Source organism: Lissotriton vulgaris, chromosome 2_1 (assembly GCF_964263255.1).
Source record: "Lissotriton vulgaris chromosome 2_1, aLisVul1.2, whole genome shotgun sequence".
NCBI classification, from domain to species: Eukaryota; Metazoa; Chordata; class Amphibia; order Caudata; family Salamandridae; genus Lissotriton; species Lissotriton vulgaris.
In genome coordinates, this window is record NC_141687.1 from 1,111,872,778 (window position 1) to 1,111,900,109 (window position 27,332).

Here is a 27,332-nt window from a genome sequence, read left to right on the forward strand (position 1 = left end):
AAAAAAATCGTCGCTAAGCCTATTTAGCGATAAATATTGCTACTTGTTGGTAATGTGCCCCGAAGTGTGGTGAAAGCTATCAAAACAGGTGAGAAACGAGATATTGTAAGAATAAGATGAAGATGCAAATAGCTAAATGGAAAGGGGCAAGGAAAAATAGATTACTTAGATCAGAGCTGCAAGTGGGTTATGAAGGGTGAGAGAGGCTAAGATACAGCAGGCAGAAATGGGGGAGAACTGATGATGTATAATGAAAGAAAGAATAAGATAAACGTTCGAGAGAGCAGGGCAATCTAGTTGAAATTATGTTGTGAGAAAGAGAAAGAAAGCATGTGAGAGATAAAGCGCTAGAGTGACAGAGTAAGAGAGTGAGAGAAAAAGAGAAAGATCATTTTAATAGAGAATGCTGTACAACGTTATATAGACCTAACTATAGGGAAATATTGATTAGAAAACTGAATAATGAAAGAGGGAGATGATGGAGAGTAACCCGATTGTTCAAGAGAAGTAAACAGTACAAGCTGGCAGTAAAAGAAGAGGAAAGATACTCTTGTATAGGGTGATATTTCTCTTGTTCATATATTACATATTCTTTTTATGTCTTTATTAACAGCTTATTAAATATATTGCGCTTTTTCTTTCTTTTAGACTTCCTTTACATAGCAAACAATAGCACTTTCAATGGGGAGAAATGTTGTGAAATTTAGGTTTCACTGTATTGTCAATCACTGTTAATGACCTGTTACATTATACATTTCATTAAGATACATAAAAATAACTTGTAAGAAATATAAAATCAGAAAGTTCATGTCCTTTCAAAGATGCAGAATCACGAAACCTTTATCAATCCAAGATTTCAAGCTTGATTTTTGAAAAAAACACGAAGGCCCGGAACAATTCTAATAAATTGCATGAATATCAATCCCCAGTCCAATGCCACACAACTTCTCAAAGCAGTCGGGTTGTTGTCATGAATCTGACGGAGAGGGCATTTAAATAATTTACTTATCACAAATGCAAATGAATTCTGAAAGGCTATGTGCCACAGCTGAGTAATTAGAAAGCAGTCCGAAATAATAGTTAGATGGATAATGGGCATTAAAGTGAAGGTCCCACAAAATAAAAATGTTATTATCAATTTAAAAGAAGACACTCGGGGCCATATTATCAAGGAACGATGATAACATTTACGCCACTTTAGGAGCAGGAAAACGGTAATAAGGGGCTTGATAATATGCCCTTGTGAATTCCCATAGAAGCCCAGGTTCTGGTGTGAACCTGGGCTTCTATGGGAATTCACAAGGGCATATTATCAAGCCAATTATCTCTGCTTTAGTAGCAGTTACCTGCCGCTAAAGCGACAATAATTTTAGCACTGTTCTTAATGTTATGCCCATTGGGCTTCAAGTAACTCATTGCGACAGAGGAATATTTTAGAAGAGGCAGCTGACACAAGTAAAAATCCAAGAAAATCGATAGTACTTAAGAACAAAAGGAGCACCACAACACAGTGATAAATGTAAAATCATACTCATTTCTTGTACTAAATGTATTCCTGCTCTAATTACAAAAAAGGTCATATGGGTGTCATACCAGGGGGCTTGGTGCAGCCCTAGTCTAACTAAATGTGAAAAATAATTTCTAAAATGTGTCATCCAAATTAATATGGGGCAAACTCACTTCCCCCTTCAATGGGTCCACAAATAATCATGCACCTTTTTTCTGAAAAAAGGAAACCGCACACCACAGATATTTAAAAGGTATTCCTTGTATGTGGCCCAACATCGTTGGCAAGATAAAAGGTTCTCCAGTCCAGCTCACTGAACTCTGGCAAATGGGGGTATCTGCTTATAAAATACCCCCATTTAATCCTACGGATGTGCTTTTGTTTTCATGGAAAGATCTGATCTTTGCCATTCAGTGAGCAGCCATAGATTCCAAATATGCTCTTAGTATCCATTATGAGAAGAGCTCTGCCTTGGAATCTGTAGTAGATGTCATCCAGATTCTTCAACTGTTTTGCAGAGGTAGACTGTGTTAACTAAATCCTTTCTGGAAAAGTATCAGTACAATCCTGTTACTCCATTGATTTAGTCAGGGTCAGGGTAAGACACAATCACACCATAAGTTAACCTGTGCTGGCCAACTGGTAGCTGGCACAGAGCGTTCAGGCTTAACTTAAGAGGCAATGTGTAAAGTATTTGTGCAATACTTCAAACAGTACAACAGTGAAAACACCACACAAAAAGATACCATACCTGGTTAGAAAAATAATGCATAATTTAATGAACAAAACAAGATCAAATGACAAAATTCCAATAGATCAAACCAGAGTTATACATTTATAAAGATTACATGAAAATATAGTACCTAAAAGCCTAAAGCACCAACCAGGGCAATCTAGTCACACTAGACCAGGACAAATCTGAAAGTTCAGTCCATCCACGATGGAGCACGGATTGGATACAGGGTCTAGCCTTGGTCTGCTATAAAGTACCTTAGATATATGGTCAACAGAGCCGAGATGCAGGGAGTAAAAGGTGATGTGTTGACTTTGAAGTACTGGATTGTAAACAATGCATTATTGTTGAGCCACACAAATCGGAGTTGCGTTATCCTCGAACCGCAGGATGTAGGCGATGCATTGGGAACTGGAGGCAATGTGCAGCACATTCAGCAATGTGATGGTGTTGGTTCTTGCGGCAGCAGAAATGCGCTGAGGGAGATGCGCCAGTTCTGATAGACACAGCATTGTTGATGCATGGATTTTGGCAGATGCAGCACTTTATACCCGCTTATAAGGGTCCAGGACTGGATTGGTACCATTTGGCATGACAAGACTTGCAGCAAACAAAGTCTAGGTGCTGTTGTAGGTTAAAGAGATGTCTTAGATATACCTGAGACTTAGAGTCAAGTCAAGTCAAGTCAAAACCACTTTATTCGATTTAGTTAAAAATCATAAAAGCATTCTACAATCACATCAGAAAAAAGGGGCAATACAAATTCATGAGACTTAGAACATAGGGCAATCCACAATGCCCTAGGAGTCACAATGGGTTCAAGTGAGTAGTACAGTTCTTCCTCAGTAGGGTGAAGGGTAGCTAGCAGCAGGCCAGCACAGCAGAAAAATGGTTGTTCCAGAGCAGCAGTCCAGCAGAGTGGCAGTCCTTGTTGCAGAACAGCAGTCTTTCCTCCTGGAAGAATTCTTTACAGGTCCAGTAGGGTATTGAGTTGGTAGGGTCAGAGGTCTAGCACTTACACCCAGTTGTGCCTTTAGAGTGGAGGTGACTTCAAAGAAGGGTCTTTGAAGTGCACAGAGGTCCCTACTTCCTGTCCTGGCTCCATACTCACTCACTACAGGGGGGTATGCAACTGTTAGCGTGGAGACAGGACATAGCCTATTCAGGTGTAAGCATCAGCTTCTATCTCCCATCCTGCACAGGATGACCAATTAGGATTTGGATGGCCCATCAGTCACACCTAGGCTACCTTTGAGTGTGCTTGTCTGGAGGGAATGTAGAAAGTCCAGCCCCACCTACCCTAGAATTGTATTAGAGGTAGGTGGTAGGCACACTGGGCTAAGAGCAGAAAAGCGCCAACTTTCTAAAAGTGGCATTTTTAAAAGGGTAAGGATAAATTTGACTTTACCAGTAAAGAGGATTTATCATTACCCTTCCATTGATATGAAACATGACAGATGTACTGCTTCTCAATCAGGAATTACAACTTAAAAGGGTTTTAAGGAATTCCCAATGATAACTCATGAAAGAGGTTGGCATCACAGTAGTGAAAAATGTTTTTCACTACCAGGACATGTATAACTTTAACAAACATGTCCTACCTTTTAATTACACAGCATCCTGCCCTATGAGCTTCCTAGGGCCTACATTAAGTACTGCATATTTTTAATAAAAAGGGAGTTTAAGACTTAGCAAGGGGTTTTAAATGCCAAGTTGACATGGCAGTGTAAACTGCACACACAGACTCTGCAGTGGCTGGCCTAAGGTAGGTTTAAAGGGCCACTTGACTGGGTGACAAAATGCTGTGGTAGTAAAGAAAGTCATATAATAGGAATGCTGTGGGCCCCTAGGAGCCTCAGAACCTGGTGTCACTGCATCTGCTGCACTATTTATAGCTTTGACCCTGAAGTACATGTGGAATGGATCCCCTCCTGGTAAGTCATAGCAGAAGCATTTGCTGAATGTTGCATATGTGTAATTATATATATATATATATATATATATATATATATATATATATATATATATATATATATATATATATATATATATATATACATACATACATACATACATACATACATACACACATATATATATACTGGTAATTACAATTGCAAAACCGAATATGCTGTATATGTCCTGACGTGCACCTGTGGGCTGCGCTATGTGGGTAGCACGAAGCTACAGGTGCACGTCAGGATATTGCAGCATATTAGGGCCATCCTGCACAGCGACGCAACATACCCTGTTGCCAGACATTTTAAGAAAGTGCCTGCCAACAACATCAATTGCCTTTCTTACTATGTAATTGACGCTGTGAGCAGAAAGAGGAGAGGAGGCAATAGAGAACGCCAACTCCGGCAACTGGAGACCAAATATATTTTGGACCTAGATTGCAAATGGCCCAACGGGTTGAATACGACGGAATACATGCACAGCTTTCTGTAGAACAAGCAGGGCGGGCATCCTCTTGACACGTTGGTTCAACAATTAGGTTTTGTAAACATTAACATTACTAAATCTGTCCTTGTAAATAATACTGTATATAAATTCTTCACATACATTGCACTTTTCCTCAAGAAAAATTTCTCAAAATGTATTAGCTGATATTGAATAATATTTTATACATTCAAATGTTTTTAGGATTCCAAGAGACTGTTTAATCAGTATAATTAATGAACTAAGCTAGTTCTTTTTGTGTACAGATGATGGGACCTAGCATACACATTTGATGAATTTGAGAAATTCACACCATTTGCACTTGCACTTTACAAATTTAACGGGATGCACTCTTAGCACTTTCTAGTTACCTCTCCAATTCTATAGACTACATAGTGTGCGAAAACTAAAAGAACTGTTTTAACTATACTTACATCTTATGGTGCATTAAACAACACAGGGGTTGATTATAAACAGATTTAACCGGTTATATATTTCCCCATATTCAATGACTAAGAATACGGCAAATACAAAAGGATTTATACTTTGTAGAGAAGTAGTTTTAAATGAAATGAACTGTATTTATTATTTTAAATAAGTTCAGTGGCACGCGTGCAATTAATAGGTCATGGCAATGTATATATGTAAATATGACTATGTTATCTGATTGTCCTGTGTCAATAGAGATATGCCTTTCGGAAAAATGTTGGTAATGCAGATGACAACAATACAGCAGGATGTTTTCTATGTCATTGCACATGTGATCTATGACGTAAACAGTGGGAGAGGCACTCTTGCACTTTAACCCCTTCGATGCTTGTGACGGAACCATTCCGTCATGCCTCACGGTTGAGCTGTGCGGATGACGGAATGGTTCCGTCACGACCACACCCGCAAATGGAATGTTCAGCACCGGGGGAGAATCGGCGCCGCACGCAAGGTGTTAAATATAGATGATGGTGTATTCAAACTGTGACACGTGATCAAGGGCTTACGGGCTTGAAGCGCGTTGTGTTGGGTCACTTGAAATAAAAATCACTGCCCATTTGAATACCTCAGAGGTCTGTAACTCTTTCCTCGCCTGACTGCCGCTGCGAGACTTCAGGAAGTGGTTTGAGTGTTTATATATATATATATATATATATATATATATATATATATATTACCTACTGGCTATCGCCAGTAGGTATATATAGTTAGAATTTTTTCCCTATGGGACTTTTGAAAATTCTATGTCTAATAACTTTGGCGTTTGTGGACGGAATCGGCTGAAATTTTCAGGAAAATGGCACATTTTGTTTCTGAGCAGCCCCTGAAAATTTGGTGGGGTTTCGTCAAGGGGGGGCTGAGAAAAAAGGGGGGTCCCAAAACGCGTTTTTCCCATTCATTTTTCCATAGGGCGGTTGGACTCACTTTTAGCTCGAACGGCTGAATGGATTTGCACGAAACTTGGCAAAATTGTAGGGACTGTTAGCCCGATGTGCCTTTGCTAGGTCTCAATATATGTGCTCCAGTAGTTTTTGAGAAATTAACGTTCAAACCAAGATATATATCTGTAACAGCGCTCTGGGCAGCGATCCGGTCCGCTTACTTTTCGCTTATCGGAACTTTGCGCGCAGAAAGCTGATTGGCTCTCCGGTGTCTGTCAACATTCTAAACAGTCCGGAGCGGACGCCATCTTGTCTCTCGGTAGGATCGAGAGAGAAGAAGAGGTGGAAAACGAAGGGGGAATTTAATGAAAGGGGGCAAGGTATCCCCCTCTTGACCCCCTAGGAATGTTGTTGGGGTTATTAAAGGGTCCCGTGGGGAAAATAAAAAAAAATTGATTTTTCACGGTAGAAGCGCGGCCGCGAACTGGTAGCGAAACGGGAATTCGCCATTTTGTGCTTCGTAAATTAAATTACTAGTTATAAGTGGGTGCGGGAGACGTATCCTAATCCCCTATGTTTCCTGAGGGTGGGTGAGGAGGCTGATATATGTTGATACATCTCTTCCAGCGGCTGTGCGTGAGCTTTTTTTTTTTTTTTGCTGCGTGACAGTCCGGAGCGGCCGCCATCTTGTCTCTCGGTAGGATCGAGAGAGAAGAAAAAGTGAAAAACTAAGGGGGAATTTAATGAAAGGGGGCAAGGTATCCCCCTCTTGACCCCCTAGGAATGTTGTTGGGGTTATTAAAGGGTCCCGTGGGGAAAATAAAAAAAAAATGATTTTTCACGGTAGAAGCGCTTCACGGGCCGCGAACTGGGCCGCAAACTGGTAGCGAAACGGGAATTCGCCATTTTGTGCTTCGTTAATTAAAGTACTAGGTATAAGGGGGTGCGGGAGACATATCCTAATCCCCTATGTTTCCTGAGGGTGGCTGAGGAGGCTGATATATGTTGATATATCTCTTCCAGCGGCTGCGCCATCTTGCCTTTTTTCGAATGCCACAATTTTGTCGTGCACGGCAGCCATTTTAGATGCCAGGCTGGTCCCAGGCTATCACCTACCCCTGCGGATGTAGTTTATGGCCCCAGCTGTAGAGAATTCAGACATGCCAATCCTCCTGATTCAGGCGTGTGAGTACTGATTTCAGTGCTAGTCTCCCGCCTCCCGATTTCTGCAAGCAAAAACCCGGGGGCATATTACGAACAACTAGCGATAATTTTTGTCTATAACTTGTTTAGAGACAAAAATTATCGCCGCACATCGGCGATTTTTATCGCAGATAAACCTTGCTATTATCGCAGAAAAGTCAGCGATATTCATGTATTATCGACCTAATGCTCTTAGCCATGTTATCCACCTCCCATTGGATAACATGGCTAAGAACTGCTCAGGGCAGGTGTTAGATTTTGGAGATATTCGCGCTTAGCGCGAATATCTCCAAAAGTTGGTAATAGAAGGTAGCGATGTTAGGGACTGTTTCCAGTCGCTAACATCTTGGCACGCCACTTTGCATGTCATTAGTGATAAGTATCACTGACATGCAAAGCCGGGCCCAAGATGGTCGCTATCTCCTTTTAGGTGTCACTAACTGGTGTTAGCGACAGCTTGATAATAGGGAAATAATTTTATCTCCGCTTTCATGGTTTTTAAAGCCAAAAAAGCGGAGATAAACCCCCTTGATAATATGCCCCACGATTCCTTGGGGGTTTCAGCTGACAGGGCTTGGTATTGTGTTACATGGTAATTTTTCCATGAAACGTCAGAGGGTCGATGTAGGGGTTCTAGAAGAGGTGATAAACCATTTAAGCCTCATGAACAAGCGCATGGTCTTTTAAAGATTTGTGAAGTACTCGGGGCGGCGGTGTGTGTGTGCCCTCTTTCAGGAGCGGGCGGGGGGGCACTGCCAGCAACTTGCCAGGTCAGGTAGTGTTCAACACGTGCATCACCCTTTCTCTGCCTGCTATTGCGCTCCATGCTTCGGAAAGGTAAGAAAAAGAACGTGCATTTGAGTTTGAAATGTCCGATCCTGCAGCAGCACACTTCCAAAGCCCACACATGACAATAACCCGATTCAAGGCCCCATTCACCCGTTTTTCAAAAAATAGATAACACTCCAACAAATTAAGGTTATAAAACTTTATTAACTTTTAACGATAATGAACAGAACAAAAACTAAAAACATTTAAACATTTATTAACACAAAAAGCAACAATGGTTAGAAGCTGTCTTTTGTGCGAATAGTCCCAAGGCAGCACAACGTGCAGAGTTCTGGACGGCACCCAGGTGATGTCGCCTGGGTGCCGCACTGGTTTAGGGATCCTACAATGCTGCTCCGAAAATTGGCGTGGGGCGTCCCGGGTGGGGCGGGGGGAGGCCTCGTCAGTAGCGGTCTGTTGTGCGAATAGTCCCAAGGCAGCACAACGTGCAGAGTTCTGGACGGCACCCAGGTGATGTCGCCTGGGTGCCGCACTGGTTTAGGGATCCTACAATGCAGCACAGAAAAACAGCGTGGGGCGTCCCGGGTGGTGCGGGGGGAGGCCTCGTCAGTAGCGGTCTGTGTCCAGTGTCACATGGCTGACACAACATGTACGACAGGCACCCAAGTGATGTCCAGTAAACTGCCGCACTGGTTTTGGTATCCTACAATGCTGCTCCGAAAATTGGCGTGCGGCGGCCCGGGGGGGGGAGGGGGGAGGCGGCGTGAACGGGCCTCCCCAGGTGGCGGCCATCTAGCTGAGTTGCGCTCGCTCTTGCGGCCACAGCGTCTCGCTCACCATGTTGTGGAGTTGCTCCCACTCTTGCAGTGCAGCGATAGGCGGCTGCCACATGGCTGTCAAAATGGCGGACGGCTCTTCGGTTTTGGGCCTGGTCCACTGAAATGGCCCTGGGACACCTTGGAAGTCGGACGCTTGCCTGCTAGGGCTTGGGCTCCATTCTCGAAAAGCGTCCCCTCAGCCGTGAAGATTGTATAAAAGTCTTGGGGGCCCCCGACTCCCGCAGGCTTCCGGTGGGGAGCGGCTGACATGATTGCTCGCGGAATGACCACGACGGAGCCAAGAGATGGTGGTGCTCTCATGCTGACGCCAGCTTCAGTCTGAATGATCCAGAAACAAGGTGGGGCTTTCATCGTTTGGGAAAAAAAAATGTTCTAAACCAATGAAAAGTGTTATTTTTAGGTCATATGACCAAGCCTTCCATCTTTAGGAAACCAAAAGTAAAATGAACCAATGAAAAGTTTTATAAACAAGTCACATGACCTGTTATGCGACATAGGGCTACAAAAAGCGTAGAAAATCCGTTGGCACGTGAGGCGGCGTCAGTAGCGGACCGATGTGCGAATAGGCCGAAGGCAGCACAACGCGCCGAGATCCGGATGGCACCGAGGTGGTGTCCAGCAAATTGCCGCACTGGTGTGGCCATCCTACAATGCTGCGCCGAAAGATGGCGTGTCCAGCTGAATTGCGGTCACTGTTGCGGTACAGTGACTCGAACGCGCCGAGATCCGGATGGCGCCGAGGTGGTGTCCAGCAAATTGCCGTACTGGTGTGGCCATCCTACAATGCTGCGCCGAAAGACGGCGTGTTCAGCTGAGTTCCGGTCACTCTTCCGGCACAGTGACTCGAACGCGCTGAGATCCGGATGGCACCGAGGTGCTGTCCAGCAAGTGGCTGCACTGGTGTGGCCATCCTACAATGCTGCGCCGGAAGTCGGCGTGGGGTGCCCCGTTGGCTTATGAGGTGATGTCAGTAGTGGACTGATGTGTGAATAGGTCGGAACCAGCACAAGGCGCCAAGATCCGAATGGCAAGTCCTGGATGTTGAGTGCCTCAGTTGAGATTTCTGAGCAGTGCTTGTAGAACTGTCTGAAGCTTATTTGCACCTGCTGCAGCTTCACTAGGTCCGGCGGAACTTGTTGCCTTTTCCTTTCTGCTTCTTTTCCTACAATGCGTTTCTTCTGAAGACACGACCAGGTCCCTGAATGTGTGCAGGGGGACGCTATTGAATGAATGAACGCGCCGAGATCTGGATGGCACCGAGGTGGTGTCCAGCAAATTGCCGCACTGGTGTGGCCATCCTACAATGCTGCGCCGAAAGTCGGCGTGGGGTGCCCCGTTGGTTTATGAGGTGATGTCAGTAGCGGACCGATGTGTGAATAGGTCGGAACCAGCACAAGGCGCCCTGCACTGTTGAGCCTTTTTCAATGTCTGTTTTTTGTTCTTTCCCCTCCATCAAAAACAAAACAAAAATACAAGGCGCCAAGATCCGAATGGCAAGTCCTGGATGTTGAGTGCCTCAGTTGAGAGTTCTGAGCAGTGCTTGTAAGACTGTCTGAAGCTTATTTGCACCTGCTGCAGCTTCACTAGGTCCGGCGGAACTTTTTTCCTTTTCCTTTCTGCTTCTTTTCCTACAATGCGTTTCATCTGAAGACACGACCAGGTCCCTGAATGTGTGCAGGGGGACGCTATTGATTGAATGAAAATGGCGGCTTGACACAAAGCTGACTCAAGCGTTACTGTTGGTGCTATACAGACAAAAATTGGTTTTCAGTTTGTACATTCTTCAGGTTTTTTTTTCCATCCAAGTCTGATTGAGAGTTTGTAGAAAAATGGCTTCAGATTTTCCACATACTACTCTTCAACATTCTTCCTAAATGTAACAATGTGAAACTCACTAGGAGAACGGCTGTTTCTGTTTCCTTTCAAAATGCTGCCACCAATATTTTCTGAATGGAAGACACCATCTTGTAACATAAAGGGCCGAAAGGGGTTCTGGTCTGGCCGATGGTTGGTGGAGACATTTTGACTATATCTTGGACCTGCCCGGCCTCGCCCAAAATGGCGCCGGTATAAATGGGACTCGTAACTCTTTGCCCGCAAATGTATATCTAGAAAATGTTATTGTAAGTGGCCCTGTCGTATTTTAATTACAAAATGTACGTCCACCGATTCCGCAACTGTTAGACACCTTTGTTCTTGTCACCTAATGGCCCGCTCGTTACGTTCTTCTACAGTGTAAATGTCTCCTCATCATATACGATTTGAGTTTGCTCCGTGGCCGGCCCACGTGGTTATAGGCCCGTATTTGTATACTGACATTTTCACAATAAAGGTTTTTAAAACAAAACACGGTAGTAGTATTTTCATTTGTAAAGTTTTTACTTTTAGTGACTGTTTTCGAATCAGTAAAAGGCAAGTGAAATAAAGCAGTCCAATTACATGACGGATAAAAGGTATAATATGTAGGAACGCAGTAAAGATAAATGGTCAAGGGCAGTTGTGTTTTTCATGTCTGCAACATAAAGTGATCGATAAGAATCTGATAATCAGGCGTATCGGCGACTAAGACAGCAGGCCGAATCTCTTTTACTCAACGGCTCCGTCATGGAAGGAAGAAACGCCCTTTTTCTCGAAAAAGGAATATATTTTACTTGCAAGACAGTTGTAAATTTTCCGGGAAAGTACATTAGCCTGGAATATTATAACATATGTTTGAAAAAAAAATATTGTTCGAAAATAATAAAAAGCGTAATTTTTAGGTCATATGACCAAGCTTTTCATCATTAAATTAACAAAAGTAAAATGAACCAATGAAAAGTTTTATTAACAAGTCACATGACCTGTTATGCTTACGTTACGCGCTGCGCGCCGCGCCTCGGATCACTTCCGGGTGCGCTAACGCGGCGTGTCATAAAACGCATTACGCGACAACGTAGGTCAAGAATATAGTCTAAATGTCTCCACCAACCAGCGTTCAGAACACAACCCCTTTCAGCAGTCCAAAAAGTTCTGTTAAATGACAACAGAGGGGACAGGCAACAAGAACCATCAGTCAAAGAGGGGAGGGCAAGTTCTTCTCTTCCGGGTCATGTTGGGGCGCTACCGGAACTGATCGAATTGGTAGTCTACAGTGTTTCTGGATGTTTCAGACTAAAGCTGGCGTCAGCATGAGACCACTACCATCTCGTAGCTCCGTCGTGGCCATTCCACGAGCAATCATGGCAGCCGCTCCCCACCAGAAGCCTGCAGGAGTCGGAGGCCCCCAAGACTTTTGTAGAATCTTCACGGCTGAGGGGACGCTTTTCGAGAATGGGACCCAAGCCCTAGCAGACAAGCGTCCGAGTTCCAAGGTGTCCCAGGGCCATTTTAGTGGACCAGGCCCAAAACCGAAGAGCCGGCCGCCATTTTGAGAGTCCTGTGGCAGCCGCCTATCGCTGCACCGCAAGAGCGGGCGCATCTCAACTACATGGTGAGCGAGACGCTGTAGTCGCAAGAGCGGGCGGAAAACAGCTGAATGGCGGAAGAGGCACAGTGTAGCAAAAGCGGGCGGAATGGCAACTAAAACGATAAAGGGGCGCCTCACTACAGCTTGTCTTCAGGTCAAACGGATTGTGGGACAAGGTCCAGAATTGAAGAGTCATCAAAAGGCAAAAAGTACCGCCGGACCCCGGGAGCCGGCCGCCTATGTCGGGGGCGATCTCAGGCTACACCAGTGCTATAAGACTTGGGGAGGGTGTCGGAGCCAAGCGTCTTCTCCGAGTCCATGGCCATCACAGCGCCCCTCAGGGGCCTCCGTCAAGCTGTTTAGGAAGGTAACATATCACATTGTTTTCTAATGCAGTCAGGTCCACAAACGACACTCACTTACTTTGAGAATAGTGAAGCTGCAGTAGGTGGAAATAAGCTTCAGACAGTGTTACAAGCGCTGCTCAGAACTCTTAACTATGGCACCCAACATCTAGAACTTATGCTATTTGAGAATGGTAGTGACATCGAAGCATCTCAGGGACCAAAACCATTAACGTACTTTCACGTATGAAAATCTTACTTGGGGAGGGGGCAGGAGCGAAGCGCCCCCTCCCAGTCAGCGCCACCACACCGTATGTTGAAAATCTGAAGCCATCGTTCTACAAAGTCAACCAAACTTGGATTGAAAAATCTAGAAAAATGTACAAACTGAAAACCAGTTTTGGTCTGCATAGCATCAGTAACAACGCTTGAGTCAGCTTTGTGTCAAGCCGCCATTTTGATTCAACAAAGCACAGGCATTGAAAAAGGCTGAAATTCAGAACTCTAAACTATGGCACCCAACATCCAGGAGCTTGCTATCCGGATCTTGGAGCCTTGTGCTGTTTTCGATCTATTCACACATCGGTCCACTACTGACATCATCTTATAAACCAACGTTATGTAAATAGTTTTTTAATAAAATGTTTTACCCTGTTTCTTTGCTGGTGTGTTGTCTATATTTTTAATATTTGCATAGGGTTTGTCATTATTTTGTGCGGGATGGGTGATGGAGCCGAGCTGTCTTGCAGCCCTCATGGTGTGGAGCTCAGTTCATCTCACTATTTTCGTATTTCTCAAGAAGGGTTGTTCCTAATATTTCTATTTTAGCGAGGTCAAAAAGAGATCCAATTAGTGGCCTACTGATTTTGCTCGATTACTTTTATTTTTTTACACGATTTTTCACTATCTGCAAAGACTAAACAGAGTATTGCGACTTTGTGCTTGTTTGTAAATAGAGAATGATCCAAAGAGAACCAATTCTAAAACAGTAAATGCTTGGACAACAATCAATCAAATGGAGAGACAAGGAGGTACGACGGATTACAACGGGGGTAAAGGCCTGCGTTAACTACCCTTCTGTATCTGCAAAGAGAGAGTACTACTAAGGCAAAAGAGGGGGGGGGGCAGCGTTCAAAGCACATCAGCGTGCATAAATACGAAAATGTTTTTATCTATCACGTACTTGACATTTTAAAGCTTTTCATATTTGCTATTAAAAAACCAATGAAATTCACAGAAAAAACCATAGGTTATAGTGGATATATAGTTAGGAATTTGCATTTACAAAACCTTGAAAATTCAATGAAAAAACCATAGGTTATAGGCCATATATAGTTAGGAATTAGCATTTACAAAACCTTATTTTACTCGCATAAAACCATTGAAATTCCATATATAGTTAGCTAACTATAAGCGCTAACTATATATCGCGCACCCGCAATCCACTGCTGATGATGTCACATATTACATCATTCATGACATGGTCAGTGACATCACTGATGACATCACTGATGACATCTCAAATGACATCACTGATGACAACTCAAATGATATCAATGATGACATCTCAAATGACATCACTGATGACATCACTGATGACAACTCAAATGACATCACTGATGACATCTCATTTGTCATCACTGATCACATCACTCATGTGATAATACAATGAACCTCTTCAGACTCTAATATAACCTTACATACACTCAGTATAAACAGACACTCACAGACTGTCACTCATCCATGGAGTTACTCACACACCTAGTCAGTCATGCAAAGAATCAATCACACCTCCATTTCCTCAACTATACAGTTATACACATCTTACTTATTCAAACATATAATAACACATATTTACTCTCTTATATAATCCCTGATACAAGCTCACAGTGATCGATACAGCCACTCACACATTCACTGGGTCTTATGTTCAGTTATTTATATATCTCAACTCTCACATGTATTGTGTTTTACATACGTACTTACTTGCACATGTAGCAATGAGAAATCCATTCACTCACCAACACACCCATGCACAGTCAACCGCCCATATAGCTGTTTCCACATGCACTCTTGAACTCATACTCCTAGTGAATCAACTGCTTACACATCTATGCACAGAGTCACGCACCTCCCAGCCACCCACACACACACTCAGCCTCCCATTCAAATATTTGGGCAACCAATCAATAACCCATATGGCCACTCTTATAGCTACTGATCAACACATGCAGCAGCTTACACAACAACAAACATACTGATGCACGAATTAAGACAGTTTAGTCACTAACCCATGTACTCAGTGAGACACATTTAATCACTCACTCATACAGTCAGTCATGCACCTACTAAATTCTTCATCCAGACACTTATACATCCACTCATTTTTCAATATGTGAAACATATTTAAACTTTACAGACACATACAATCACTGGTTGTTTTGATCAGTGATGTCATCAGTGATGTCACTGACCATGTCATGAATGATGTAATATGTGACATCATCAGCAGTGGATTGCGGGTGCGCGATATATAGTTAGCGCTTATAGTTAGCTAACTATATATGGAATTTCAATGGTTTTATGCGAGTAAAATAAGGTTTTGTAAATGCTAATTCCTAACTATATATGGCCTATAACCTATGGTTTTTTCATTGAATTTTCAAGGTTTTGTAAATGCAAATTCCTAACTATATATCCACTATAACCTATGGTTTTTTCTGTGAATATATATATATATATATATTCGAAAAGGGAAGCCCAATGTGGAAGAGCCTCACAGCAGGTTTTTAAGCATAAATTTCTTTACTGGAAGTTTGCCGTGCAGAGGAAACCAAAACTTGCTGCTTGACAATGTTAATCCGTTAAAATCCGACGCGTTTCATGCTCGTTCTGGCATTTCATCAGGGACTCTGGATTCAGCGCTTTGCTGATGGCAGTTCGTTTTAAATAGCACCTTTGTGAAATTGAAGGTCCGCCTCAATGGGCGTCGCCACCCCAGTGGCCTTCTGGTCCTTGTGGTGCTGCTTTATTCCCAAGTGGGCCCGGTGCCATCAACAATTCTTATCAGGCATAATATTACCACCGTGGGCTGCAGTCAAAGTCACTTCCCTGTTCCGGCATCTTAGAACCCCCACAACCACTCCTGCTCCCCACGCGGTTCTGTAGTTTATACTTCACCGCCGGGTCTGTGTTCGAACAGCGGGGCTCCTCCGCGACCTAGGCCTGGCCGCTAAATGTAAATTCGAAAAGGGAAGCCAAATGTGGAAGAGCCTCACAGCAGGTTTTTAAGCATAAATTTCTTTAATGAAGGTCCGCCTCAATGGGCGTCGCCACCCCAGTGGCCTTCTGGTCCTTGTGGGGGTTCTAAGATGCCGGCACAGGGAAGTGACTTTGACTGCAGCCCACGGTGGTAATATTATGCCTGAAGTTTTGGTTTCCTGTGCATGGCAAACTTCCATTAAAGACATTTATGCTTAAAAACCTGCTGTGAGGCTCTTCCACATTGGGCTTCCCTTTTATATATATATATATATATATTCTGCTCGCTCTCCGTCCTTCATAAAGAGATAGGCACTCCCAGGGCTCATTCTCATCCGTTTTTATTGTTATCTTCAGCAAAACATTACGCGTTTCGGCTACTGCCTTTATGAAATGTTTTTACATACACGCTTTAAATACCGTCATTTTTATTTACAATACTCTTCTTTCGTCATAGCATTTCCGATCATGTGACCAACAACACCAAAAGTGGATTTTGCCATTACAATGCGAGCCACCATATTGTAATGGTTACATTCCATTGGGAGAAATAATATGTATATACACCCAACTTCTTACAATAAATTCATATATCCATATTGTTAACAATGAATTAATTTATAAAGCAATATATTTGCTTTCTAGTATGTTAACAGGGATCTGTTTACGCACCCCGATTGCCGTATTTTATTCCTATTGTGCCGTGTATTGGCTATTACTTCTATTCTCTTACCAGGGAACATTTCAGTTATCATGCCGTGTATCAGCAATTTCATATCATTAAGCAATACCATATTGTCGTCACTATCACATGCTAGATGTTAATACAAGGACCACTGGATTATTGGCCTATATCACTAATTTTTCATTTCTTTTGTTTCACTTTCCACTCTTTGCTAAATCTGACACTAACTAATCTCCTAGATGTACTGCCATCTCTTCTCCACTGACTTTTCTATCAATGTTTGGCTTTGCAAAGTAGCCAACCACTGGTCCTTAAGATGTCAGGTAGACTGAGCAACAATATTTTGCTTGCCCAAACTTCGTTAGTTTGCATCCAGAGAAGCCTGATCGCAGGAGATATTCCCTTCAGTTAATTCCCCAGTAGCTGACCTTCAAATGCAGACTAGTGCTAGTTGAGTAAGAAGGGTACTAGAAGCTCCGTTGCCATTTCTACTGGGCCACAAATTTCTGATGCAGAGAATCAGACATCACTGCTGTAAGCTTCAAAAGCATGCTATCATCTTGAAACAGGATTCTGCATACTCTACCGTTTTTTTACTGTTCCAAGATCCACGATGGCAGATCAGTGCGAAGCTTTACTTTTTCTTTTTTTTAAGCACATGCCCTCCACATTAAGTTTACATATTTAGTTTTTTGTTTTATTTCTTAATTTACTCTACTATTTATTTTAGCAAAGGTGTAGTACTGAAGATTCTGGACCCGTGTTATAAACATCGTCGTATCATGACGATTTTGGTATTGGCAGACCGGTAATGATTAAGATACTATGTACAAGCATTTCCGTCATATTCGAGGGACGAAGTCACCCCGAATTCAGAGTTTCCGTCCTGAACCCTCGGGTTCCATTTTGTGAGTGGCAGCCATTTTGTGATTGCCCTCACCTAGGCACAATGACTGAAGCCGAGATCGAGTCAGAAGGACACGTATACCTTCCCTGACTCCTCTATGACCTGGGCGAGCTGAGTCCACTGCCTAAAGCCAAACCTGTTCGGCCAGTTCCTTTCCCAGTGGCCGAATGAGATTAGCATCAAGGCGCACATGTCGTAAACCTTTTTCATCGCACACCGGCTATGTCTAATCTCACACACACCTGTCTCTGTTTCTTTCTTTATGACTTGCTTTACGATGAGGAGGTGCCCGTTTTTATTGGGGGTCCGTCGATATCTGATGGAAATACTGGGCCTTACCGGATAATTGATTATGGGTTGGACAAACTGAAATATGGGCTTATCATCATGACTCTGATTTTTCTTTGTAGTGGAAATATGTGAATGGTCAACTGTAAAATAAGGAATGTTTGCCTAAAGCATAATATTTTGAATAAAAAGGGAAGGCTGGCTTTGTAAGATTGAGCAGTCTCCTGAGAATATACACGTTGTTGTACTTCTAGGATACCTGTTACTGGCTGCAGCCAATAAATACGATCTTTGACTTCACCTAGAAGACTCTGTGTTTCTGTAGTCCAAAACAGGAGAACTCGAAGTCTTCGGGTGTTGTACCCTGGCACCGCCGGGTTCTTAAAACCCGGTACTTCAGTTGGCGCCCAACGTGGGGCGATTTCAGCGGTACCGGTCCAAGCCAGAGGTTCGTGAGGAGCTTTGTGTGAAAATTCTGGAGGAAGGCCAGCCACTTCATCGACCCCTGTTTGTCGACGTGGTCCGAAAGTCTTTGCTGCGAGGTTGCCCCTTCCCGACGGCTACGAAGGACTGCTGCCCTGACTATCGCCCTGTTTTGGACCCTTGATGATTGGTAGAGCGAAACGGTAGACGAGTCTTCTGGTGACGTCATCAATACCTTCAGTTAAGTATGAGTGGAGCATCTCCTAGTCCTTAGTTTGGTTCTTAGTTCTGGTATCCTTCTAGGATCACTTTGATTTGGAATTTGCAAATCCCAAAGCCGAGGGACTCGTGTATTCATGAAATTATTGTATTTGATAATCCTTAGAAGTTTGAAGCTAGACTAGAGAGCATAGAGGCCTGGTCTTAGCAGACTTGGAAAAATGTTTTGTTTTGGCAGTAATAAGGATTTCCGATTGGAGGACTCGTGTCCGATTCCTCTCATTGGAACTCCAACGTATGAACTCTATGTGAAGCATGGCGTAGGCCCTATCGCATATAATGAAGCATGGATCCGATACACCAGAAAAGATGGTGTTTTAAAATGGCCTCAATACGGTAGTTTTGACACAGAGATTTTTGATAATTTAGAGGTCAAACTTTTTAAGAAGAAAGCCCGGCCGGCAATGTTTGACTCTTTTCGCACATGGCGCAAGGAAGCCAAACAGAGAGAAATTAAATTAGCGAAGAAGAATAAACGAGAGCGAGGTATGTCTATGGTACAAGCACCGGTTGCGTTTAGGGATAATGAGGAAGAGCAGGAAAGCGAACAAATGCTTAGGGTAAAGAAGTTAGCGGTAGATAGATGCTACCCAGTTTTGCCGCTTAAAGACCAGGAAGGAAGGAAAGATCTTGAGAAAGATCCTTTAATGTCACACCTTTTGAGTTCACCACCTCCCTATGCACAGAGTGCTACGACACCACTGCCACCAGTTGTGATTGCACAACCTCCAGTTGTTGTGCCACCTGTGATTCCACCACAGCCAGCTCCTTTTCCGTTGGCTACTCATCCTTTGGCGCAGCCTCCTCAGGGGCCGCCACCTTTGTCTCCTTCTTCGTCTGCTACTTCTACGCCTGTTCTTACTGTTTCCTCCATTCCGACTTTAAATTCTCCTGCTACTGTTCCGTCTTCCCTTATTCTTTCACCTTTTTCTTCTGCTAGACAACGAATGACAACTGCAGTTACTGGTTTCTTTTCTCCTTTGTTGGGACAATTGGGTATGTCCCCTGTTATTGAGCGTAGAGAGTCACGTAGTCGGTTGCCGAATATGGATGAGTGTGCGATTTTGGATCATATGGCGCGTAAATGGATTATGTATGATACCCAATATGATCTTGAGGGTATTATGCATGTTTTTCTTCAATGGGAACCACCGAAGCAATGGTACGTTTTTGATATGATCTGTGATTTCCTTGTTGAGAAATGGGATGAGGAAGTAGGACAAGCTCCTGATAAGTTGTATAGTTTACGTTCCGAATTTGCGAAGGGAACGATTGTGAGTCCATCGGATGTTGAGAAAGCGGTTGCGACATTGTTGTCATTTAGGAGTGAGTCTCCTTCTCGACAGTTGTTTGAGTCTGATTCTTCAGTTGGGAGAAAGGCACGACAATATCCGATGAGGGAAGTTCCTCCTGTGTGGAAGGAAGAAGTGCCTGCTGGTGTAGGTAATAATCCACCAGCTGTACCAGCTAATTTTCAGCGTGTTTGGGTACATGTTCCGTGGAAACGTGCTGAAGTTTTAGCTATTAAGCAGCCTTTGCCTGATCCACGCAAAAATCCAGCAGGGTACTATAAAGAGTTGACTCAAACTGTGAGCTCGTGTATTATGAATTTGGCAGACATCGACATGTTGTTCGGCAATGTTGTTCCGCAACCCATTTGGAGTAAGATTCGTCATACGGATCATGCGGATGAATTAGGTGATACATGGGTTCATCTTAGAGACGCCGACAATAGGCAAGTAGGCGCTGCTAAGCCTGAGGATTTGATTACTGAACTTCCTGAGAAAATTATTGCATATATGAAGACTTTAATGCCCGAATTGCGTGTCAATTGGGACAAGTTGTCTGCATGTAAGCAGAAGAAAGATGAAACAGTGTCAGACTTTTTCACAAGGTTCAAAGAGACATTCGTAGATCATAGTGGTCAGGATATGGCTACCGAAGGTGGCCAGAGATTGTTTGTTGACAAGTTTGTACATAATTTGCTTCCTGAATTGTGCAATAAGTTGAAAGATTCTGAAAGTGTTTGGGCTGTTTCCACGTCAGCCCAAATTTTGGCTACTGCCCTGTACTATGAGAATAGGCGCAAAGATGAGTCAGAGAAAGTGGATAAGAAGACTAAGGAATTGAAGACTAAAGTTCTTCTACAGCAAGCTTATCCTTATTTCTAGTCAGCGTGATTATCAGCAGCCTCAGCAGTATTCTAGAAACTCGCAAATAAACAAGCCTTTTCAACAGCGTTTTCCGTATGGGCCTAATCAGTGTGCATATTGCAAAGAAGAGGGTCATTTCAAGAATAGTTGTCCGGTTTTGTTACAACGCACGAATGGTGCTTCTGGTGTGAGCGGTAGAGGTGCTCAACAAGTGCCTAGAGGTAGAGGCCGTGGACAGAATGTACGTCCTTTGCCTCCGCAGAACTCAATGAATTGTTTTGATCAGCAGCAGAGTTCATCTGGTAGGACAGCACAGTACTATGTGGACGATTACTATGTTGAAGGTGATGAAGCGAATGGTAATGATTGTTAGGACAGCCATGGACAAAGAGAGGGAGTTGTTTCAGTTCCAGTAGATCAGAATGGATCTTATGTTGAAGTGATTACATCAGGTGTGTCAGAACCTTTTCTGTTGGATACTGGTGCTACAAAGAGTTCTATTATGCATTCTAAACTCCCTGGCGCACCTTTGTCTGGCTTTGATAATGTTTCTGTAGGTTTTTCTGGCGCCCCCGTTACAAATCCGATTTCTGATCCATTGTCTCTTTCTGTTGGTCCGTTTAAGATCGAAGCACCCCTTCTTTTGACTACAGGTTGTAATGAGAATTTGTTGGGATTAGATTTGTTGAAGAGATTGTATGCGACATTGTATTGTTCTCCATCAGGAGTACATCTTACTGTAGGCAAAAGAGTGATTTCTCCGATGTACGTGTTGAAAGATTATTATTATTATTATTATTATTATTATTATTATTAAAAGGCTCTTCTATAGCGCATGGCCACTCGGGAGCATCCCAGATTGTCTTCCATCCGAATTGTCTCTCTTACCAGATTCATTGTGGGCTACTGGTCCGAATGATGTGGGTTTATTGGACATTCCTCCATATGTTGTGACGCTGAAGGGAAATGCTAAGTTACCACGCATTCCACAATATCGCATCTCGAGTGATGATGAACGTGCACTTTTAGCAATTATTTACGATCTGATCGAAAAGGGTGTCATCAAGGAAACGAGAGGTAATGTGTGCAATAGTCCTGTTTTGCCTGTTTTGAAGAGAACTGATCCTTCACAGCCTCCTGTATATAGGTTTGTCATCGATCTTCACGAAGTGAACAAGATTGTTGCTCAACAATTTCCAGTTGTGCCTGACATTACGGCCTTGTTGACTCTGGCTCCAGCTACTGCTACATGGTTTTCGGTGATTGACTTGAAGAATGCTTTCTTCAGCATACTGATTGCCATGGAGAGTAGGGATTATTTTGGATTCTCTTTAGGAGGTCGCAGTTTTCGCTTTAAACGCGCTCCTCAAGGCTATTGCGAGAGTCCATCGATCTATAGTCAAGCTTTGAAGATACAAGTTGATTTGTTGACTTACCGGAAGGTGCAGCCCTTATCCAATATGTAGACGATTTGCTAGTCGCCGCTGATATAGTGGAGATTTGCAGGGAAGCCACTTTGTTGTTACTGCATCACTTGTCTGATTGTCATCATAAAGTTTCTCTCTCGAACTTGCAATTTTGTCGACAAGAAGTAACCTACTTAGATCACCTCTTATCGAAGGAGGGAAGGAAACTGACCCCAGAAAGAATTCAAGCTATTGCGAAAATGAGTGTGCCTACCACACAGAGAGAAGTGCATGCGTTTTTGGGCATTACGTCGTACTGTAGACAGTGGATCCCTCATTTTTCATTGCTAGCGAAGCCTTTGATAGCTCTTACTGTTAAGGATACTCCAAATCCTATTCCTTGGACTGACGAATGTCGAACAAGCTTTTCTGAATTACGCAATGCGTTGTGTTCGGATCCTGTGTTGGGTACTCCCGACTACAGTAAGCCTTTCACATTGTATGTCCACGAGAGAGAGGGCTGTGCATTGTCAGTCTTGACTCAACAGTTTGGCGATAAGCAACGTCCATGTGCGTACTTTTCGTTGACTTTAGATCCGGTAGCTAGAGCGTTGCCGAGTTGCTTGAGAGCTACGGCGGCAGCGGCTGTTTCAATTCGACAGTCTGCTGGTTTGGTTATGGACAATACGTTAGTTGTCATGGTTCCACATGCAGTGGATACCTTGTTGAATCATACGAAGACACAGCATTTAACTAGTGCTCGGTTGTCAGGTTATGAGCTGACGTTGTTAGCGAGTCATGTGCACATTAAACGATGCAACACGTTGAATCCAGTCACGTTGCTGCCGATTTCAGTTGAGACAGATGATGATAGTGAAGAACAGCATGGCTGTTTTCTGAGAACTGAGGAAGAAACAAAAGGGAGAATAGCCTTGAGGGATACTCCTCTTTCTGAATGTGATGGTACTTTGTGGGTAGATGGTTTGTGCTTTAAGTTGCCGAATGGTGATACGACTGCGGCATATGCTGTTACGACTTTGCATACAATTGTTGAAACTGCACGTATCCCACATAATTCAGCACAAGCAGCAGAATTGATTGCACTTACGAGAGCATGTGTGTTGTCGAAAGGAAAACGAGTAACCATATATACTGATAGCCAATAAGCTTTTGGCATGGCTCATAGCTTTGGACGTTTGTGGCGTGAACGTGGATTTTTAACTTCGCATGGGAGAAAGATTCAGCATGGACAATTGGTGAATGAGCTCTTGAGTCACTGACCTTACCTTTACAAGTTTCGATTGTGAAATGCAGTGCACACAAAAAGGTTACTGATGATGTTGGCCGTTGTAATGCATTTTCTGATGAGATCGCAAAAGAAACAGCAAAAGATGTAATGAATCGAATGTATGTAGCAGGCCCTGCAAGATGGGTTGGTGATGTTGGAATGTGTGAAGATACGATTGAGAGTGTGAAATCCATTCAAGCTGAAGCTACAGAGAAAGAGTTGGATGAATGGAAAGAAAGTAAGGGTAGATTGGATTCGAATGGTTGCTGGACTGATTTGTCAGAGCATCAGAGATAGTTGTTACCTGATGTGTATGTGCTTGCAGTGGTGACGATGGCTCATGGAATGGCACATATTAGCATGAAAGGGATTTGTAAGTTGTTGGCTCCAGTATGACAGAATGCGGGAATTCCAAAATGTGCAGAGAACTTGGTGAAGAACTGTATGGTGTGCCTGAAATACAATCCTGGTAGGGGAACTCCAACTCCAGCTGGTCATTTTGCTCCTCCAATGTATCCGTTTGAGGTTTTGCAGTTAGATTTCATTCATATGGAAAGGTGCAACAATTTGAAATACGCACTCGTTGTTGTTTACCCCTTTTCAAGATGGGTAGAGGCATATCCCCTAAAGGACAATTCTGCCCTATCCACAACCAAAGCCTTTGTCAAGGAATTCTTCCCTAGGTTCGGAATGCCCAGAATGGTCTGGAGTGACAATGGAAGTGAGTTTGTGGGTCGAGTGATGAAGAGAGTGAGTGAGGGGCTAGGCCTTCAACAGAAGTTCCAATCAGTTGGTTTAGTAGAGTGCTATAATGGCACATTGAAGTTGAAGTTGGCAAAGATTCAAGCGAGTTCTGGCCTTAAATGGCCTGACGCTCTGCCTTTAGCACTCCTATCAACGAGAATGACTATTCATTCACGAGTGGGACTTAGTCCCTATGAGATTGTGTTTGGCCGTCCGGCCAATGTATGGGGAGTGCCAAGGCTGAGGAAATACAGTGAACTCGAACATCCTGTATTGCTTGATTATCTGTACGAATTGACGACTAAATTGCGTGTTTTACACCAACAGGTCTATGATACTTTGCCTCCGGTCTCTGAAACTCCAGGACATCCTATCGATCCTAGATCATGGGTGCTGATCCGGAATTTCCAGCAGACAAAGAATGATCAACCATGTTGGACCGGACCTCATCTTGTTCTTCTCTCAACGAGATCAGCTGTTCGAGAAGAAGGGAAAAAGCATTGGATCCACGGCGTACATTGTAAGAGGGTCCCACTGCCTCTCCTGTATGACCGTAGGATCCAGGAGAATATCGCTGATTCTGAGACTGAGAGTGTGCTTCGTTTTCTGCCTTTTAGCGATGCACGTGTAAAAGGAACAATTTCTGAACAAGAAAGCGATAATATCCTGCAAGAAGCTGTGCCACCATCAAGTCGATTGAACACTACAGAGCCTAAACTTTTGTTTCAGAACCAGACAGTACCTGGAAAGAACCGCTATATTCTGAGGCCGAGAACTATAGACAAATAAAAATTATTTTTATTTTTGATTGTGCAGCTCTCTCATCTGAGAAACTTGCTTATTTTTGTTTTTGAACTGCCATCTAGTTCGGCTGCTAGGGTCGCGGTTGCTTAAGTCTTTGGAGTGCACCTGAAGACGTTAGGTCGACAGTTCTGGTTGGTCTAAGGGAGTTGCCCTGGACTGACAGTAGCATTCCTTAGCATGGAACACCCTACCACCGCGGGAAGCTACTTAGAGAGGATGGAGTTTTTCAAGATGGAGAGACCTGCCAAACAAATGAACTTTAAAGCCAGAATGTGTACAATAATGACAAAGAAAAGATTTTTGATAATATGCATTTTAATGTTGCTTAGTGTAATTATGTTTTTGATTGGATATGTTTTCTTTTCTTTTCAAGTGACCTTTGCATCTACTACACAGCCCATACCTCCTCCCATACCTCCTCCTACTGTTTCTTTGCATTCTTTTCACCCTTTTCCTGAGCATGAGTCCACTAGAAGACTAGAGTTTATCAATAACTCCTTCATCCAGCTTTTGCACCAACACCAATTAATAGTGAATACGACTAATTGTTGGGTGTGTGGTCTTATGCCACATACGACGGATAAAGGTATTCCATATTTGGTCTTGCCATTTAGCTACAATGGTTCTTTGTGGGCGTTTCAAACGATGTTCATATATGCCATCGAACCATATCCTCCTCGTTCCACGAGAAGTAACTCGAGCAACAAAGCATTGGTAGTAGGAATTGCAAATATGAGCAGAACAATTGACTCGTATAGAACGATTCCTAGAGATGAGTTGCAAGCTTATGTTAGATGGAATATAACGAAATATGGAGTTGCTTTGAGTGAGAACAAGCGAGCAAAGAGATCCTCCTCGATTTGGATCGTACCCCATCAGGGTCACCTATGTCTGCAAGGTAATGGCAAGAATCCTTGAGCTCAGTTAGGGAGAAGTGTCTGCACTGAGACATACGTTTTTTCGTCTCAGACTTCCCCTCCGTTTTTAGCAGCTAAGGGTACCTATTTCATTTGCTATGACAGAGCCTATACATGGTTGCCCCCTGATTTCTCGGGCACATGTTTTGTCTCGTTCCTGTTGCCTCCCACCTACACGGCTATAGCAGATTACCACAGGACAAGGATAGTTAGAGGTGTCATAAGTGAAGAAGACACTGCAGGTCAAGAATTTGGAGATTTTGTGAAGGGTTTTCTGCCGTTTTGGGGACCTATGGTTAACAGCAGGAACATAAGGCAATTGACCAGGGTGGTTGAATCCACCATAGTTGAGACTGCCGGTGCCCTTAGTAATTTGACGGCTGAGCTCCAGTCGGATCGCCTTATGACTCTTCAGAATAGGGTTGCATTAGATGTTGCACTTGCAGACCGAGGTGGGGTATGTAAAGTGATCCAATCAAGTTGTTGTATTTTCATCCCCGACAACGCTCTGACAGTTTACCAGTCCATTTCCAAATTGCATAAGATCTCTGAATCTATCCACATGGATAAAGGAGATTGGTCATTGATAGGGTGGTTCTGGGAACTGATATCTGCCTAGGGATGGAAGATTCTGATAGTCATTGGGATGATCTTAGCCATTCATTTCCTGTTCTGTCTATGTATACAGTGTGCTCCTGTAATATGTGGCCTCTGTGCTACATCGTGTGTAAGGAAACCTGTATCAAGAAACGAGCTAAGAAATAGGATGATGCTACAGCAACATCTTAATGACTTTATGAATACAGACCTGGACTCAGATTAGCATGAGTATGGGTTATTGCCTATGTAAGGGCAAAAGGAGGGTCTGTAGTACTGAAGATTCTGGACCCGTGTTATAAACATCGTCGTATCATGACGATTTTGGTATTGGCAGACCGGTAATGATTGAGATACTATGTACAAGCATTTCCGTCATATTCGAGTGACAAAGTCACCCCGAATTCAGAGTTTCCGTCCTGAACCCTCGGGTTCCATTTTGTGAGCGGCAGCCATTTTGTGATTGCCCTCACCTAGGCACAATGACTGAAGCCGAGATCGAGTCAGAAGGACACGTATACCTTCGCTGACTCCTCTATGACCTGGGCGAGCTGAGTCCACTGCCTAAAGCCAAACCTGTTCGGCCAGTTCCTTTCCCAGTGGCCGAATGAGATTAGCATCAAGGCGCACATGTCGTAAACCTTTTTCATCGCACGCCGGCTATGTCTAATCTCACACACACCTGTCTCTGTTTCTTTCTTTATGACTTGCTTTACGATGATGAGGTGCCCGTTTTTATTGGGGGTCCGTCGATATCTGATGGAAATACTGGGCCTTACCGGATAATTGATTATGGGTTGGACAAACTGAAATAATGGCTTGTCATCATGACTCTGCTTTTTCTTTGTAGTGGAAATATGTGAATGGACAACTGTAAAATAAGGAATGTTTGCATAAAGCATAATATT